The sequence below is a fragment of the Malaclemys terrapin genome, chromosome 6 (assembly GCF_027887155.1).
Source record: "Malaclemys terrapin pileata isolate rMalTer1 chromosome 6, rMalTer1.hap1, whole genome shotgun sequence".
In the NCBI taxonomy this organism is placed as follows: Eukaryota; Metazoa; Chordata; order Testudines; family Emydidae; genus Malaclemys; species Malaclemys terrapin.
Window position 1 is genome coordinate 124,801,604 of NC_071510.1, and position 19,171 is coordinate 124,820,774.

Sequence of the window (19,171 nt, forward strand, 5' to 3'; positions counted from 1 at the left end):
TACTGATCTAGCCCTTAGGAAACGAAGTCCCATTGCCTTTCAATGAATCTTCGGGTATGTCTACATTACAAGTGCTACAGCGGCAGAGCTGTAGCTATGTGCTGTCATGTAGACATTTGCTACAGCAATGGAAGGGTTTTTTCATTAATGTAGTAAATTCACCCCCTCCAGGGGCAGTAGCTAAGTCGATGGGAAAATTGTTCCATTAATCCAGCGATGTCTACACTGGGGTTTAGGCTTGTTTAACTACGTCTCTCAGGAGTGTGAATTTTTCACACCTCTCAGTGACGTAGCCAGGTCGACCTACGTTTTAAGTGTGGACGAAGCCTTAAGCAGACTGATTGAGGGTGAGACTGTGGTGAAGGTATGATTCATTAACACACCCAGGACCTACAAGGAGCAAGGAAGATCCCTAGGGGAAGCTGCTGGAGTCCCTGTAGAGGGAAGGGAGAGGGAAGCAAAAACTGCTACATATCCCTACATTTTGAGTGTGCCACAGATATTTTAATTTGCCAGTGCATAACCACAAGCCTGAGAAAGCGTGGGGTTAATCTGTGACTGGGGATAATAAAATCATTAGCTGGATGTTTCTGATCCAATGATCAGCTATGAAACAGTTAATAATGCTGCCATTACAGTACCTTGTTAGGTTTCAGAGTTAATGGCAATATTAGATGGTCACTTCTCAGAGCTATTTTATCATGCTGCCAGCAGATGTTAATGCATCCGAATTACAATCCCCTTACATTTTTAAGGCTTCTAGTCACCATAGTTGTGAAGAAAATGTTGTCTTTTCTAAAACAAAAGCTTTGATCCTGCACAATATTGCAATAAGGGGTGGATAACTCAACACCCCCCTGACAGCTGTGCACAATGCCTCAGGGACCAGGGAGGATTCTATACTACCATATATCCACCAGTGCTTTTGTCCACTCAGAATTTAGTTGTCCCAAACAATGGGGTTTCCATCATTTTCCTTAGGAAATTGTTCCACAGTCTCAGATCTCTCACTATTAGGACATTTTCCCTAGTTCTCAATCCAAGTGCTCAGTATTATCCCATAATGCTTCATAATTCTCCCTGGGGCCCTCAATCCATCTCCTCTCCCTCCTTTGCACTTACATCCTTCAGCTGCTTCTCCTCACCCCTCTCATTATTTGCCATCTACTTGCTTAGTATTCTTCCATGAAAATACCACAATTAGGCACGATTATTCAAGGCTCTGCTCAGTGAAACAATGTTCCTGATTTACAAGTGTGTTCCCGGTGCCTGAGGAGGTGATTAGTGTCTGAGTGCCTCGTGCCACACCTGGGAAGGCAGAGGGGAAAGGGGAGAAGTGGCATGAGTCAACAAGAGACCAATTAAAACCTAACCTTCTCACCAGCTGCAGCTTCCCTGCCTGTCTCTGCCTCCCTGGCACAGGTAAGCCCCTGTCTACTGCATGTCACATGCTTCCGGATCACAAAGTTCTGCTGTGAGGATGGGAAGATCTGGTTCTAAAGATGAACTGTTGCTGGGGGAACGGACAACAGAGATACACAAAATAAGAGAGAGCACAGGATTGGGTGGCTGGGTCTAGATGGGTAGCAAGGGGAGGCTTTATTTGACTTTGCCAATTTGCTTTATAGAGACAGAAGCTTTGCTGACAGCAACATGTGGAGCAAGATGGGGGGTGGGGAGGAGTGACTTTCCATGGGATTCCTTTGACATTCATGCTGCACACCTGGCAGTTTCTTTGTCTTCCTGGTCTCTGTGACACCATGCCCTATCAAAACCTGCCAGGAGAAGGCCGTTGTGAGGTGACAGTTTTAATGAAGAGGGCCATGGCCTTCATGACATCTTGCCTGCCCTAAACTGCACTGAATGGAGATGGCTTGAAGGGCACATTTTGGCAACAATCCCCAAAAGCCAGGGTGACTGCAGTGCTAGTGCCCGCCCTCTTAACTCCAGCTGCAGTTAAAGCTGGATCCAAGCAGCAAAATACACAGGATTCCACATCGTCTCAGAGCCTTTTCTTGTCAGTTCCTGGAATAAATCCTGATCCCACAGGAACCAATGGCCAAAACTTCCACTGACTTCAATTGTCCCTTTGCCTGCTCAATCTATAAACCTGACTTGTTTGTTGAAATCTTTAATGCTGTTACTCTAAAACCCCTTTCTAAATACAGATTACTGAAACAATTAAAAGACATTAATTCAACCTACAGTGCCAGGGGCTTCAAGTCCCTTCTCTCCTGCAAGGAGGAGGTGGTGTTTTTACATATTGACTCAGTGTTCTTCAGTGGAATTCACCATGGGCCAGCACTCCTTCCCCCACCAGGCAAGTGAGATTTTAATGGGTTAGGATTGTCCAGGGAAGGGGTTAGCCAAAGGTGAGCTTGAATTGCAACTGGAGCTGGTCAATGGTTTTTTGTGTTTTTTTTTGGATGGAGCAGTTTTCCAACAGAAAATGCAGTTCAGTCAAAATTGAAACATTTTGCGGGAACGTGTCAGTTTCGTTTGGTAAGCTCAGTTCCTTGCTGTAGCCTTTGGGGCATCTCTAGAAACCCAGTGTGAGAGAAGCAGAGCAAATCCTCCCTTCCACAGTTGTAGTACGGTAGTGCTAGGAAGCCAGACTCAAGATCTGGGCCCCATTGTGCTAGGCTCTGTACATACATATGATAAAAGACAGTTCCTACCATGAATACTTGGAGTCTAAATAGACAAGACACAGTGAAGAAAAAAAGGGGGATTTTCACCCCATTTTACAGACGATGAAATGATTTGTTCAAGGTCTCCCCATCTCTTACCTTTAATTTCTTGAACCTCTTGATTTTAGTCCTTGGTTTTAGAGAAACCAGGGACCACAGGGAGCTAGATCTGTATTTTTTGGCCCAGGCACTCTCCCTTGAAGCTGACTCCAAGTCCCTTCATGGGGGCTGTGTGCAGAAGAATGACATAAGGATTTGGGATAAAGGATAGATTAAGGAGGTGCCATGCTCTGCAGCACTGCCTCTAGCATAGTGCCCAGATAAGTAAGAAGATACCTTATTAGAAGTTAATGCTGCTTAAAGCAATGTTTAATCCTCCTTCTGCTAGTACTGAACAGTCAGCTGCCTTCTTGGAACTCAGACAACCAGGCACTACAATGATGGAGGGCCCATAGAAGAACCTGGGTAGGTAGCTCTTACAGAATGGTCCTTTCCCCATGGATCCTGGTGATCTGTGAGGTTGTGAGGCCTCACTTTCTCCTCATTCCATGTCCCCTCTATCCCTGTCCTTTGAGTGGTGAATTCTGCAGAATTTGCACAGATTTTTTTTTTTTTTAAAGGCCAGAAGGTCTATTAGATTAGCTTATCTGACCTCCTGTATTTCACAGACCACAGGATTTTACCCAACTACTCTTGTAGGAAGCTCAATAACTTATGCTTGATTTAAGCATATCACCCAGTCTTGATATGAAGATATCAAAAAGATAGAGACTTTGCCCCTTCCTTTGGTAGATGAACTATTGGAACAATCACCCTCATTGTTAAACATCTGTGCGTTATTTCTAATTTGAATTTGTCTGCCTTCAACTTCCGGCCATTGGCTCTTGTTCTGCATTTCTCTGCTAGGTACCCAGTATTTTCTTCCCATTGAGTTACTTATATAGGAACTGTAATCAAGTCACCTCTCATTCCATTTGTTAACCTAAACGGATTCAGCTGCTCATGTCTCACTGCAAGGCATTTCTTCAAGCCCTCAGATCTCTTTGTGGCTCTTCTCTTCCTCTCTAATTTTTCAGCATCTTTTAGAATGCCAAGGTCAGAATGGGACACAGTGTTCTAGTATTCATAGAATATCAGGGTTGGAAGAGACCTCAGGAGATCATCTAGTCCAACCCCCTGCTCAAAGCAGGGCCAATCCCCAGACAGATTTTTTTACCCCAGTTCCCTAAGTGGTCCCTTCAAGGATTGAACTCACAACCCTGGGTTTAGCAGGCCAATGCTCAAACCACTGAGCTATCCCTGTCTCACCAACTCCATATACACACCAAGGATTGCATTAGCCCTTTTTGCCATGGCTCACTGCACAGTGGGAGCTCGGGCTGAGTTGCTTCTCCCCATAATCCTTTTCAGAGTCACTGCTTTCCAGGATAGAGCACCCCATTCCATATATATAACCTGCATTCCTTGTTCAAAGGAGTGTGACAACCCCTTTTCCTGCCCTTGTTGCCCTATCATACGGGATTCCGCATGTGAGGAGAGGAATGTGGGTCTGCAATGATGTATTTTTTTTTTTTTTAATTTTACAAGTTCACAAACCACTTTTCAGAGAAAAAACCCTTCTATGTGATTATAGAATTTTCTACAGCAGTGATTCTCAAACTAGGGCCACTGCTTGTTCAGGGAAAGCCCCTGGTGGGCTGGGCCGGTTTGTTTACCTGCCGCGTTCGCAGGTTCAGCCGATCAGGGCTCCCACTGGCTGCGGTTCACCGCTCCAGGCCAATGGGGGCTGCAGGAAGGGTGGCCAGCACATCCCTCGGCCCACGCTGCTTCCTGCAGCCCCCATTGGCTTGGAGCAGCGAACTGCGGCCAGTGGGAGCCGCGATTGGCCGAACCTGCGGACACGACAGATAAACAAACCGGCCTAGCCCGCCAGGGGCTTTCCCTGAACAAGCAGCAGCCCTAGTTTGAGAACCACTGTTCTACAGCACACATCAATTCAGCATCTACTATATGTACCAACATGCACAGGGTTGTGTTAACTGTGGAAATGAGCTAAGAGGTCTTACTGTGTCCTATGATTTTTATATCTAGATATTGAACCAGATTTGTAATCCTTACGTAATCAAGCCATCCTGGAGACATACAGGTGTTACTTGCACTGCATATCGGATGCCATTCCTCTAGAATTCTGCCCAATGGTAACTTCTCTGCTTCAAGAGTGTGGTGTAGAATGCCTGTTCCCCTGAAGTCAATGGCACTCCTTCCACTGACTTCAACAGATCAAGCCAAGTCTGTATAGTTGTACAGAACTCAACTGCAAGTGAAAAAACACACTGCTAACTTGACAACCTCAAAGAAAGTCAAGTCTGAAGTTTCCCATGAAGGGCTGTTCCAGATCCTTTGACATCAATCAGTGGCAGTATTTCTACTTACTACAGTGGGTTTTGGATTTGGTCCAGAACGTCCTTAAAATTTTGAGGTAACAAAAGTCCTGCTCAGCACAAACATTTTGTTATTTAAAGTGCTATGTTAGGATTCACAACTGATATACAAACGTGTTAGGAATTGTTCTGAGAACAGTGACACAAACACAGATGGGCTTTTACATGTGGGTAACTGCATTACGTAAGGAATTGTGTGCTTAAATCAGCATTGTCCACATGTTACAATCATTTACTCTGTTTGCCCCCCTTTGCCCTGTTGACGGATGGTCAAGAAACCTAATTATACTCTATTCACCCATCAAAAGAAGGTGCCCAGAGTCAGGGCCGGCACCAGCAAAGGAAGCAGGTGCTTGGGGTAGCCAATGGAAAGGGGCGGCACGTCCGGGTCTTTGGTGGCAATTCGGCGGCAGGTCCCTCAGTCCCTCTCGGAGTGAAGGACTGGCCGCCGAATTGCCGCCGAAGAATGAAGCAGTGCGGTAGAGCTGCTGCCGAAGTGCTGCCAATTGCGGCTTCGTCTATTTTTTTTTTCCCGCTTTGCTGCTTGGGGTGGCAAAAAAGCTGGCACCAGCCCTGCCCAGAGATGCCATCCTGACAAGTCCCCTGGTGACTATGTGCTTTGCCTCAGTTTCCTCAGAGCAATCTTTGCCTTACTGCAGCCAGAGCGGTGACTTGGTCTGCCAAGAATGCCACTTTCGAGCATTCAAGCCCTTCTGGGATAACCACCTAGGAGCCTAAATACCTTTGAAGATCTGGATCCTAATCCAAATCCATTTAAAGTACTGAAGAAAGGAATCCTGAGTCCAGCTGGGCTCAGCCTTCAGCCCCTTACCTCACACCAGGCTCCCAGCTACAACTGCCCATCCTCCTGTTTAGTGACCAGTTCACTGGATGGTCTCCTGTCAACCATCCAGGCCAGGACTGGTCTCCTGCCAAGGACTCCAAGAGGCCACAGTCCTCCTATAATCCTTGGTCTGAGCCAGCCTCCTTCGCTCACACAGGAGCAGCCTGTCTGCTCTCCTTCACTGACAGCCCTCAACTGCTGGGCTTTTCTCCTCTGAAGTCCACCACTCAGGACAGGTGTAGCCAGGTGGCACTAACTGAGCCCATATCTGCTCTTTAACCCCTTTCTATCTGGCACAGCGTCTGTCTAGTTCAGAGGTGGGCAAACGACAGCCCGCGGGACTGTCCTGCCCGGCCCCTGAGCTCCCGGCTGGGGAGGCTAGCCCCCGGCCCCGGCTGCCCCCCTCTGCCCCGCAGCCATGCTGCCGCGCAGGGAGCACTCTGGCCCCCTGCTCCTGCCAGGCTGCGTGACTTGCGCCCGCCGACCTCCCAGGCTTTCCAATAAGCCAGTCCTGCCACTCTGAGCGGCATGGTAAGGGGGCGGGGAGCGGTAAGGTTGGATAAGGGGTAGGGAATCCTGAGGTGCAGTCAGGGGACAGGGAATGGTTGGATGGGGCAGTCAGGGGATGGGGGGGGTTGGATAGGCATGGGAGTCCCGGGGGGGCTGTCGGGGGTGGGGGTGTGGATAGGGGTCGGGGCAGTCAGCGGACAGGGAGCGGGGGAAGAGGTTGGATAGGGGGTGGTCCTGGGAGGAGGCAGTCAGGGGACAAGGAGCAGGGAGGGGTTGAGGGTTTTGAGGGGGGCGGGAAGTGGGAGGGGGCGGATAGGGGGCAGGGGCCAGGCTGCTTGGGGAGGCACAGTCTTCCCTATCCGGCCCTCCATACCGTTTCACAACCTGGATGTGGCCCTCAGGCCAAAAAGTTTGCCCACCCCTGGTCTAGTTCATCACACTCATTCTAAGCAAGAAGTTGATTCAAAGTCCATTGAAGTCAATGGGAGTTTTTCTATTGACTTGAATGGGCTTTGGATCAAGCCTTCAAAGAACAAGTAGAATTTTGCAGAGCTGGCAAAGGCTTTGTTTGTTTGTTTGTTTTGTTTTTGTGAATGCAAGTGAGGAATTGGAACCCATGTGCCCAAACTTTGCAGGGTTTGCGTAGACACCATGCTTTGAAAATGTCGTCTATGGCACTGATCCTCCTTTTGTAGCCACACAGGAGGAGAGCCACTAATTCACGTCTACTAGAGGAGACAATAACCCAACTGCACATATGTCCTTGCAATGTCGGAGTGCTTAGGAATGAGATGTGTGTCCTTAAAATGGCATTGATTCACCTTACATGAATGAGGAAGAGGCCACATCTGAAGCATGTTGATTTAAATGGAAATACATTCAAATAAATGGATTCTTGGTTTCAACATTGTTCCAAATAACCTCTACTGAAAGCGGATGGCCTATTTTGAAAGTATGATAGGTGTTCTGTGGGGCAAGGCTGTATCTTAATTTGCTTTTTATTTCTAAGTTTTTGCAGCTTATTAACATGTTATGCAAAGTCGGATCTACTGGCTATTAAAACCAGGGGGATGAGCTAAGGACATGCAGAGACATTGTCACTATAATGGAGCATTTTCCGATTTGTTATTTATATCACAGGAGCGTCTAGAGACCCAAAGCAAGATGGGGCCTCATGGGCACTGGACAAATGCAAAGCAAGAGATAGTCTCTGCCCTGAAGAATTGACTTCCTTTGTCTGTCTTGTCTATTGAAATTGTTGTGTTAGTCCCATTTTTATAGTTAAGGAACTGAAGCACAGAGAGCCTGACGCAGCAGGGATGTGAACTTGGATCTCCTGAGACCCAGACGAGTGCCTTAGCTGTCAGGACAGCTTGAGTAGCTGCACAGTGAATATGAATGATTTGAGGTGCAGGGCAAGTGCTGTCCTTTTGTTAGTGCATAAACACCATAAAATGCTCTTCACAGTAGAAGTCTTCCAACTGACAATGGAATCTGCTCCTTCCATTAAATTTTGTGTTGGATACAGATAGACTAGGACTGGAGCAATGTATCCAACTCCAAAATATGAAGTAAATGGGAGTTGGTGGAGAATGTCACCCCAAAACCTTCACCTCAGGATTACAGGTGTTACAGCATGTCAAAATACACAAACAAGTCCTGAAGATCTATGGGGTTGGGATCATTCAAGCTGCAGGACTAACATACTGCGTATGCAGTCAGACATTTGCTTGCTATTGTTCTAGAGTACAGGGGTCACCATTAACAGCTTTAGTTTTGTCTTTGCAAGTAACTAATGTTAGAGCAGTGCTCCCTAGACATAATGTCAGGAATACCATATGAAGGCTGATTACTCATAAACATTGACTGTAAAGAGTTTAATGGCAACCACTGCATGTGGCTTTAGAAGAACCCTAATTGGGAATGGCTAGGCCACAACATAGTCTCTGAGCCTCAGTTCCCCATCTGTTAAAAGGGGATAATAGAAATTCTTACAAGGAGGATGTGAGAAGGAGCTCATTACTATTTGTTAGATACTAGAGGGAAGGGTGCCATTTAAGTACCTAGAGAGGGGCAGATTTCAGCAGGAAGCCCAGGAGACAAGAGGCTTATGCAATTAATGACACCAAGATCTACATGGCTAATGGACCTGGAATCCTAAAGGCTTAGCGTAGAGGTTGCAGGAAAGATTGGTGGGTGTGACTTTATTTGCAAGAGCATCTGCGTCCAAGCACAAAGACAAGTCAAAGAAGGTAGCTTCCATGAAGGACGATGGCTCAGCCATCCCATTAACAGCCTGAGTGTGTGACAGAGGCAGACCCACAGGCAACTGATGCTGCCAACATAACTTGCCTGAGGTGTCTGCTAAAGAGCAGATGCTACTGCTGGGGGGAATAAAAAGGGGGCGGGGAGAGTCTTCTGTGAGTTGGCATCTAGCTCCGAAAATAAACACTCACAGAGGTGGTGTGGTTGGGAGGCTGATGACTGCATCACAGTGAATCCCCATTTCCAAATCATTGGGGAGACTAAAACATAGATGAGAAAAAAAAGGCCAGGAAAAACGTAACATTGCAAACTGGCCGTTCAGTCTTGTGTTTTGACAGTTGGGGCAACATGCAGGGGGTTAAAAAAGAGTCTCCCTTACTTCATGCACTTGAAGGCCAAAAGGGTCTGCTAGGAGTAGTTTGTCTGACCTCCTGCATTATGCAGGCCATGAAATTTCATCTGGCGATTCCTGCTTGGCGCCCAGATAAAATCTTTGTCTCTCTTCTTCCTAAGGATTCCCCAAAGCCTCACAAGCTCTGCACTGACATGTAGGCACCTCAGTAATGGAACACAGCAGGTTTTACCAGCAACACTACACAATGTAGGGCAGGATGTGAATAATGTATCTGGTGAAACTGCCTGAGAAGTTAGGGATGACGAATGTTTACCCAAGTAAAACTCTGATCAGCACACTATTCCCAAAGTGCATCAGAATCGTCATAGACCAGTTTTTATCCAGACTGTGACTCAATCTCCAGAACCACAGGACTGAAATTAGAAATGGGGCTCTAGTACCTGAACCCTCAGCAGGGGCCAGTTTTCTCAGTTTGGCCCTATCAATATAAGGGATGAGCCAACCGTCCCGACACTTTGGTTCAAAATATGAAGCTCAGGCTGACTTGATTTCCTATAGGTTTCCAAGAAATCTCTACTTCAAACACCGACCAGCACTGACCCACCGATAGCGAAGCCAGTTCTGAAGCGAGCATAGCCTAATCTATAGAATCGATGCACGATTTTTTTTTCTTAAAAGTTTTTATAGATACAATTCAGCAAAATATTTATTAGGAGACACCGAATCAGTGTAAAGATTAGAAAAACAAACCGTAAGGAGAGCTTGCATGAGGGAAGCAGAGTAGGAGGTTAGTTTTGGATCAGATACATGCTAGGAACAAATGCACTCCTCACTGCACAGGGAAATGGAAAATCACTCGTTCTGATGGATCAGGAAAACAAAAAAAAGAGAAGGGGAGGGGAATTTTTCTAAAAAATTAGAGAATTTTAACTAGGAATTTTGTCTGGGAGTACAATATTTCTTTTCCATATTTCTTATTGCAATAGATAGGTATATATATATATATATATATATATAAATATAAAAAAAATATCTCCTAGAACTGGAAGGGACCCCGAAAGGTCATCGAGTCCAGCCCCGTGCCTTCACTAGCAGGACCAAGTACTGATTTTTGCCCCAGATCCCTAAGTGCCCCCCGCAAGAACTGAACTCACAACCCTGGGTTTAGCAGGCCAATGCTCAAACACTTTCTAGATCAAATTGAAAATACTTTTGAAGAGAAAACACGGGATGCTTCAGCCCTTGAATCAGACCCAGATTAATAAATAAAGCTGGAAATTTTCACCTTTTGAAATTTGTTTTCATTTTGAATTGTGTCCATTAAAATACTATAGAAAGTGACATGTCGCCTTGAAATGGTTTGACTTCTACAAAACCGTATTTTCTGATGGAAGCATTGCCATTAACTATTTGGACCAGCTGTACTGACAAAGGACTCTTAAAGACAGCTGATCAGTTTCCATAGTGTACAGCATATGAAAACTTATTTATAATGTAACGGGTGCCTATGACTCAACATGAGGGTGGCTCAGGCAACAGATGAGGCTTCAGGAGACCTCATATCAGTTTTTGACTCTGACACTGACTTCCTATGACAAGTCACTTAATTTCCGTGGGCCCCGCCTATAAAAAATGAGGATGACAAGCCTTCCTTTCTTTCACCCTTTATCTGTCTTGTCTATTTAGATTTTAAGCTCTTCAGCACAGAGGCTCTTTCTCTTATTGTGTGTGTGTATGTAGCACTGAGCACCAAGGGGCCCTGGTCTCAGTTGGGGCCTCTGCACACTATGGTAATACAGATGATAAAAGTGAAAAAACCCACAAAGCCATGCAGATAACTCACTGTGAATGGGCAGCTTTTTACAGCTCTGTTGCTGTCAAGCCCAAGCGAAAGTGTCATTGCAAGGGCAACGATGACAACTGTGTGACCCTCTGTCACAGGGTCCACACAGGTTACTGCGCTTTCGTCCCTGTGCTCGAGCTGGTCAAAGAAAGGGTCCCAACGCCTCCTTCAGGTGGATCACCTGTGTCTTTTTATTTACAGTGTTTAATACAGAGTCCCGATTCACCCAACACCAATCCCCACTTTGACCCTTCCCTGGGTCTACCAGCCCCTGAGGCTTTCTGCAGCCGGTAGAGACAGGGCTGCAGTCCCTCTGCCTTCCCCTTGGCTCACCTTTTTCCCCTCAGTGAGCCTTCTCCTGGGCTTATATCTCCTCCCAGCCCCCAGCACAGCTGGCTTCACTCAACTCAGCTGATTCCCTTGAGCCTGCCCTCCTTAGAGCCTGCAACTGAGCTCCTTACTGAGTGTCCGGGCCCCTGCACTTGGCCGTTCTACCAGGAAGCCAGGGAGGAGGTCCCTTTGGCAGGGCATCCAAGGGGTTTATACCCCAGCCCTGCCACACCATCATATATTTATCCCAATTCACATATTTGCACCTATCATAGTATATTTGTACCGGAACTTTGGTATTTTTGCCAGAGGAGCTTCTATACCTAAAAGCACTAATTCTTTGCACTTGCATAGTGATTTCATCCAAGGAACTTAGAATGCTTTATACAAACAGTAACTAAGCATCATTCTGTACTGGTGATTAGGTAAGTAATGCCATCCCCATTTTAAAGATTGGTAAACTAAGGCACTGAGCGGCTAAGCAACCTGTTGAAGAGCATACAGCAAGTTATTAGCCAAATAGGGGCTAAAACCTGGGATTTCCAATTACATGTTTTAAATTCTAGACCAAACTTATTTATGGGTGGGGAGGGGAGGGTGAGTAGGTGATACAAGGTGTGCTCCCTGGAAGCAAAACTTTACACTAGTGCTTCATTTAGCAGAGTGAAGGACTGATAAGAGCCCTACTTAAATGTATGAAGTCTTTCATATGAATACATGAAAAGTGGCTTGTGAGCAGGCACGTAATAATCAACTTACAAGCCATGGAAGTGAATACCCCTATGTTTGAAGGTACTCAAAGTTGTTCTCCAAACTTCTTAGCAAAAAAATAAAAATAAAGAGAGTACAAAGAAAATGAAAAAGATGAAAAAGAAGTGTTTGGACAGATCTCTAAGGAACCGGTCTAGGGGTTTTACCCTGTTCTCTAAGCACACACCAGAGAAGCTATATACCATTTTTATTTCCTCTCATAAATCGATTCCTCCAGCTCTCTAGTCTTCTATGAACTCCCTCTAGTTTTCTAATATCTTTCTGGTAACAGTGCTGGAGACTGACCGGAGTGCCTCAGTTGGGTCTACAGAAGAGTTATATATAGAGTGAATGTTACTTCCTTCCTTCGGCGATGACTTTGTGTGACAAATGCCCTTTTGGTGACAAGGGGATTGAACCAGGGACCTTTAGAAGCAATAGCACAAGCAACTACATCTTCAGCAAAGGAACTAAACCCAGTAGCGTGCATCCATAACAGACATATTGTCTGTGGACTAAGGATTACCTTTCCACATACATCACTTTTTTGGTAGCCCTATCACATTGTTTGCAATCTTTATTTAACCATCCGCTCTCACCTCTAGGTTTCTTCCAGCTTTTACCACTTCTTCTAGGCATCTCCTTATAGTTGTGTGTGTTTCCAGTTAATTTCCTCAAGACCGATCTAATTCTATTATTTTCTGCTCTAATTTCTCTATTGGTATTATTGCTACTAGGGTTCACGATTCTTCCCAATTTAGTATCATCTGAGTTTCATTAGCATGCTGTTCATTGTCTGCAGCAGGGGGCTGTTTTTACAGAGCTCTCTTTAATTCCTAGCTGAGCCATTAGCCACCATTCACATCTGCAGGAGACAAAGCCAAAGGAGTGAACTGCCTGCCTGCCACTCCTCCAACACAGCATCTGTACCTTGTCACGGCCCTGACCTTCCCCCGCGATGAGGGAAAAGAACACAAGTCAAGAGTGAACCTGGTCACGTTTGGAGGTGTAACTTGGGGCTGTGTCAGAATAAATGATGCCTTCTGCTGATTTACACACGTGTCACTACTACATTCTAATAAACAGGAGTGGAATGTTCTTACTCACGTCATTCGAACCCAGTCATGTTATTTAGCATTGCGTTTTAGTATTGTGGTTTTTATGTGAAAGTGGATATGACATGAAGAGGTATATCAAACGAACACTCGAGAGAAGCAAGCTCTGCTTCCCTTTTGTTTTTAAAGTTTAGATTTGTCAATAGTACCTTTGTACAATATTTATGAGCTCCTTCTTTAAATTGTACCTTAATTGGTTTAGTCACCACAGCTGAAAGACAGGAAGCTAATAACTTGAAGCTAAGTAAGCAGAAAAAATAATGATTTGGAGCTGTCTGTCTGCTATTGCCAAAGAGATACAATGGGCATGGTTTAAAGCTGTAATTGCATTGTGCCACTGGCTTGCTGTTCCCAGCACATGCATAATGTAGTTCCCAGTCACAGATTGCCACGGATCCAGCAGTATTTACCTTGGATGCCAGCAGATCACATGCCGCCCGCAACTGCTATTCCCCAACCACACAAACAGTCACACTTTCAATTAGACGCCCTCAATACACTTTATCGCCCATTTGAGGGGGATGTTCTCATCTCACTGTGGGAAGATTATGGGATAAATGTGTCCCTGATAGAACTCTGTAGGCTGCAGTAGAAGTACACCAGGGATGAATTTGGATGCATTGCCCAAATCTTCCTATCCACCATACCCAATGCACAGACCTCTATTTGGGTTGTAAGTCTGAGAGCAGGAATCCTCTACTACAAGTGCCAGAACCATTCTGTGGCATTACTCCAGCCCTGAGGCTGCGTCATAGGGCAGGGAGGATAAGAAGATCCAGGTAGCAGCAGATCCTCTAGCCCTGAGTTTCCCCCAGCTTGCCCTGTCTGTCCCCACATTTCTCTGTGTGCTGCCAGGGAAATAGCCACCACAGAGCAGAGGGCCACACAGCTTTGGGGGGGGGGGGAGACAGCCCCTTCAAATACCATCTTTCCTTACCCCCATGCCACTGACTTGCATTTGCTGCATACTTTCCTATACATTGGCACAGGGGTTCAACCCATAACAGTTCTGTGACAATAGCAAAGGAGTAATGTAATTTAAAGAAGAACGCACTGTATAAAACTGGAGGTTTTATCAGAAGGATGCACTTGAGGGTGATAATATGTAGAAATAGTCACTCTAATAACATCAAAAAGAAAGACACTTAGGCCCCCAATTCAGGATGGTACTTGTGTGTAAATTGAAACATATGAACAGCCCCTTTGAAGATATTGGTTTTATTCATATGCTTAAAAGTTACCCACATATGCAAGTATCTTGCCGATTCAGGGCCATAGGGAGGAATTCCCAGTGAATTCTTCCTTTCCAGTGAAGGAAGCAGAAGTTTGCGAAACCTTTGTCCGCTACTGTGTTAGTTTATGTAGCATCTATGTGGTTAGAAGTTTTGAGCTTGACCAACTAAGTAATGTAAGCATTTATTCAGCAAAGTACCCGATTTCGCTGGGATTACTCATATGATTAAAGTCACATGTGCTTAAGCACCTTGTTGAACGAGAGCCTAGTGTAGTACTCACCACTAAAATGAAATAAATACATTTTTAATAATCATTAATAGCTACAACAAGAGTGGATAAGACAAGTAGGCTCAAATTCACCCCAAAGTTTATTTAATGCCCTGAACTGGCAAACGTTCCATTTTCAACATGCGAGTGGCCTCTATTACCAGCGTACCTGAGCCCTAGAGCCAGGTGTATTCCATCTTGCGAGAACTTTTGCAGTTGTTAGATGTGTTTTCATTCTGCATTAGACTGAAACCACAAAACCTTTAGAATGTTTTTGCAAAATGGAATTGAGTTGAAATGTCCAGTTTTGGAACAGACCGATCAGGTTTTTGTTTAGGTCTCCTTTTCTCTTCAGAAGGGACTAGACAGCCAGAGACCCCAGAACCCTTCCCATCAAAAGCTTCACCAAAACTGACAGAAAATGTTTTGGGCTTTGATAAATCACATCAGCAAAAATACATGTCGCCAAAACATTCGGACCAACTCTACAGAGCTGCTCACAACCTTTAATGTATTTATCCTCCACACCCCTGAGGTAGGGAAGTGCTATTATCCCCATTTTTCAGATGGGGAATTGAGGCACAGAGAGACTAAGTGACTTTCCCCTGGTCACTCGGGAAGTCTGTGTTAGACCCACATTCAGTTCCTTGCTCCACCAAAACTCAGGTTAGCATACCGCCATTGGACACTTCCTACCCATAGTCACTACATAGTTCATTGTCTACCCATGCAGGCTCAGAGGAAGCTCCGGTTCCTGCATTCAGAGAGCATGATGGTTGCTCTATCTGTTCTCCCCAAAGATGCAATCCACACCACAGCAAGCAGGGGCGAGCCCCCCAGTTTGCACTGACCTGCAGGACTAACTAAGAACAGAGACAGCAGCAACTTAAGGGATGGAGTAGCCTGCACACAACCCTGCAGACTAGGGAGCCTGGAGAAGGATTGTGCCTCTGGAAACACAGCCCCCCTCCAAACTTTCACTGGGGTAGCAGGGCTCTGTGCTGGACCAGTTAGCCAGTGGCCAAGTGCCCCACACTGCCCATGCCATTGTTCCTCAGCATAGATACTGTACCTGGCCCATTAAACCAGGGCAGGGATTATCTTTTTGTTCAGTGTTTGTACAGCACCTAGCACAATAGGGTCCTGGTCCATGACTGGGGCTCTGAGGTGCTCCGATAATGCAAATTAATGCTGGACTTGCGGGGAACAAGACTTCTTGTGGTTTCAATCCATATGCCAGCCGGGAGTCTCGGGGTAGGTCTACATTGAATGTGGGAGCAAACATGCTAAAACTAGCTGTGGTTCCCAAACTTGTTCCACTGCTTGTGCAGGGAAAGCCCCTGGTGGGCCGGGCTGGTTTGTTTACCTGCTGCGTCCACAGGTTTGGCCGATCGTGGCTCCCAGTGGCTGTGGTTCGCTGCTCCAGGCCAATAGGGGCTGCTGGAAGTGGCGGCTAGTACGTCCCTCGGCCCGCGCCACTTCCAGCAGCTCCCATTGGCCTGGAGCAGCGAACCGCAGCCACTGGGACCCGCGATTGGCCGATCCTTTGGACGCAGCAGGTAAACAAACCGGCCCGGCCCACCAGGGGCTTTCCCTGCACAAGCGGTGGAACATGTTTGGGAACCACTGCTCTAGAGAGTGCTATGACACTGCAGCTCAAGCTGGAGCTCAGGCCCTGAAGCCCTCCCTCCCCACCAGGCTTTGGCGCCTCAGTTCTAGCCTGACCCGCAGTATTAAAGCACAGTCTAGACAAGCTAGTTTTAGCACTAGCATGAGCCCTGCTGCCACAAGTCTGTGGACCCCGGCTGGGAGTCTGGCTCAGATATCGTCTCAGTGTTTCCATGACAGCCTCCAAATCTCCATCCTTTACCTACTAAGCAGGCCCTGCTGATTTCAAGTTTCACGACGAAACGATTAACAATGTTGCTATGATTTCCCGTTGGTTACAGCGAGGTGCTGCATCCTGCCGTCATGTGGCAATACAGAACTCTTTTGCCCAGGCTTATACACATTCCCTGCCTCTCTCCTCCCAGCCAACAGGTTATAACTAACGTATAAACATGGGTCCCCAAGCTCAGCTTAAAAATGGGGCGAAAGTAAGAAATAATAGGTTGTCAGGCTTCCTTTAAAGAGGTGCAGGCATCAGGAGAGAAAATAAAGACCCCATTGCTTTGCAAAGGAGAATTCAGACGCATTCAGATAATACCTACATCTGCTTTAATGATTCCATTTAAGCTGTCATTTTCAGCATTTACTTTGCAGCATTCAAAAGCAACTCCATTTATATGTTCTCAGCAGACCCAGTGCCAGTCTCTCATAGAAAAAGGAGGGGGTAGGGAGAAGAAAGAAAGAAAAGTGCCATCGAGCATGTTTCAAAGAAGAAATTCCTCGTAGGAAATTAGTGGTAATTTTGGGGCCACAGCTATTGAAGAGAAATAAGTTTCTACAGAAAAGCTAGTGCACTTTCCTTTCTGTAAGCGATAACAAAGGGAAAGAATAAAGGCAGGCTCTTTGCATGGCTTAAAGGGGCACAGACAAATATTTTGGAGCAGGGTTCTGCAACATCAGGACACCTGGGTTCTCTTCCCAACTCTGCTGTTGACTCGCTATGAGACCTTGGGCAAGTCACTTGATGTCTGGGCCTCAGTGGACACATCTGTATAATAACGACTAGAATAGGAAAGTCAAGTTCAAGTCCACATTGCCCAGGGCAGCTTTGGAGCTCTGTGGTTAAGGCAGTGGGCTCAGGCGAGTTGGGTTTGGTTCCTGGCTGTACCACAGCATTTCTCTTGGACAACTCACAATCTCTGTGTGCCTCAGTCCCCCGTCTGTGAAACAGGGATGATGATACTGCTTCCTCTGTTTGTCTTGCATATATAGACTATGAGCTTTTCAGGGCAGGGTCTCTTCCGACGTGCATGCACAGTGCATAACATCAAGTGGTCCTGAGCGTTAACCTCACTGAATAGGTTAAGGGAGGGCAACTCCATGCAGAGATCTTGGCAGAATTTTCCTCCCCGCTGACCAACACATACAGACGTAAGCCTGGAACAAATCTCAGTTGCTGTGGTTGGCCTTTTCCCTCAGTTGAAGTACTTAACTCTTTGCTCTTACACAGTAGCTTTTCATCCTTGGATATCAAAATACTTCATCAAGGATGGTCAGTATCATTATCCCCATTTTATAGATGGGGAAACAGGAACAGAGAGGTGAGGTCAGAAGCAGAGCCAGGAACGGAGCCAAAGTTTCCTGATTCACAATGCAATGCCCTCTCCATAAAGTATAACTATGAATAATGGCCATGATGTAAGGCAAACTGAAATCTAAGGCGCTGTTAGCAGGTGTCTGCATCTAAAGAGCTGTAAAATGATCACTTAGCAAGTGTTTTACTTCCTAGCTAAAATATTTTCACCAACGTGAATGTGTCCTCACCTTTCACTTCTCAGGGGAATATATTTATGCTCAGTAATTTTGGAGATTGAAACCCTCTGAGTAAGCTACAAATCCATCTGGGACAGCTGAGGTGAAATGCACAGGGCTCGCACCAGCCCTTTGTGGGCATTCACAGCGTCATGGCACCTGCTGGGGAGAGAGACACACTCCAGATACAGAAATGTGTGAAATTAACGATGCCACTTGTTTTTGGATCTCTTCCAAGTTCACCTCCGCCTCCTCTCCCCATATGTAAACCAGAGACAGTAGGCTACAGCGTGTATCCTCAAGAGCACCTCTGCAGATTAAATGCCTGCAGCTACTGTGCCTCCAAAGCTTCGACTGAAAAAATATCCTCTCTTTGAGAAAGGAAAATTAGAAATCTAAATTCAGGATAGAGCTGAACTCCCCATTCTTGCTACTGGAAGTCCAGCATGTCATTACAACCTGGTTTACTGGGCTGAGTCCAGCTTCATGGGACGGTTTTATTGTGCAAAAAAGCTGAGGTGGTTTTGTTGTTTATATATCACATACAAACTGAACATTGCATCACAAATTGCAGGCTACCTATAAGGGGTTATCTGATAGGACATAGGAATTGCCATACTAGCTCAGATGAGTAGTCTAATTCCACATCTGTCTTCTGACAGTGGCCAGTACCAGCTGCTTCTGAGAAAGGTGCAAGAAACCCTGCAGAAGACAGATGTGGAATAACCTGCTCAGAGCGAATGTTTCTTCCTAACCTCCAATCGTTAGAGGTTAGCTCATGCACTGAAGCATCAGGGTTTATTTCCTGAGTCAAAGAAGAAGTCAGGAGAAAGTGCTACTCCTCCCTATGTGGGTCAGGCAGTGGATCCCCAAACAGAGTCCCCTAGCAGAAGGCTTCCTGGATGGCCTGATCCATCTCCCAGTGACTTCAGTGGGGTAGGGTCAGACCTAGCTTGCACATCTGATAAGCCATGCAACTGTAGGTCTGTCCCAGTGTAGGTGTCCCAGTGCACTCCCTATGGACATGACAGGGCTGTGAACTCACCCAAATGTCAGTCTTTGATATCAGGGCTGCTGGCCAAGGGACCCTGAGTCCTCCAACTGA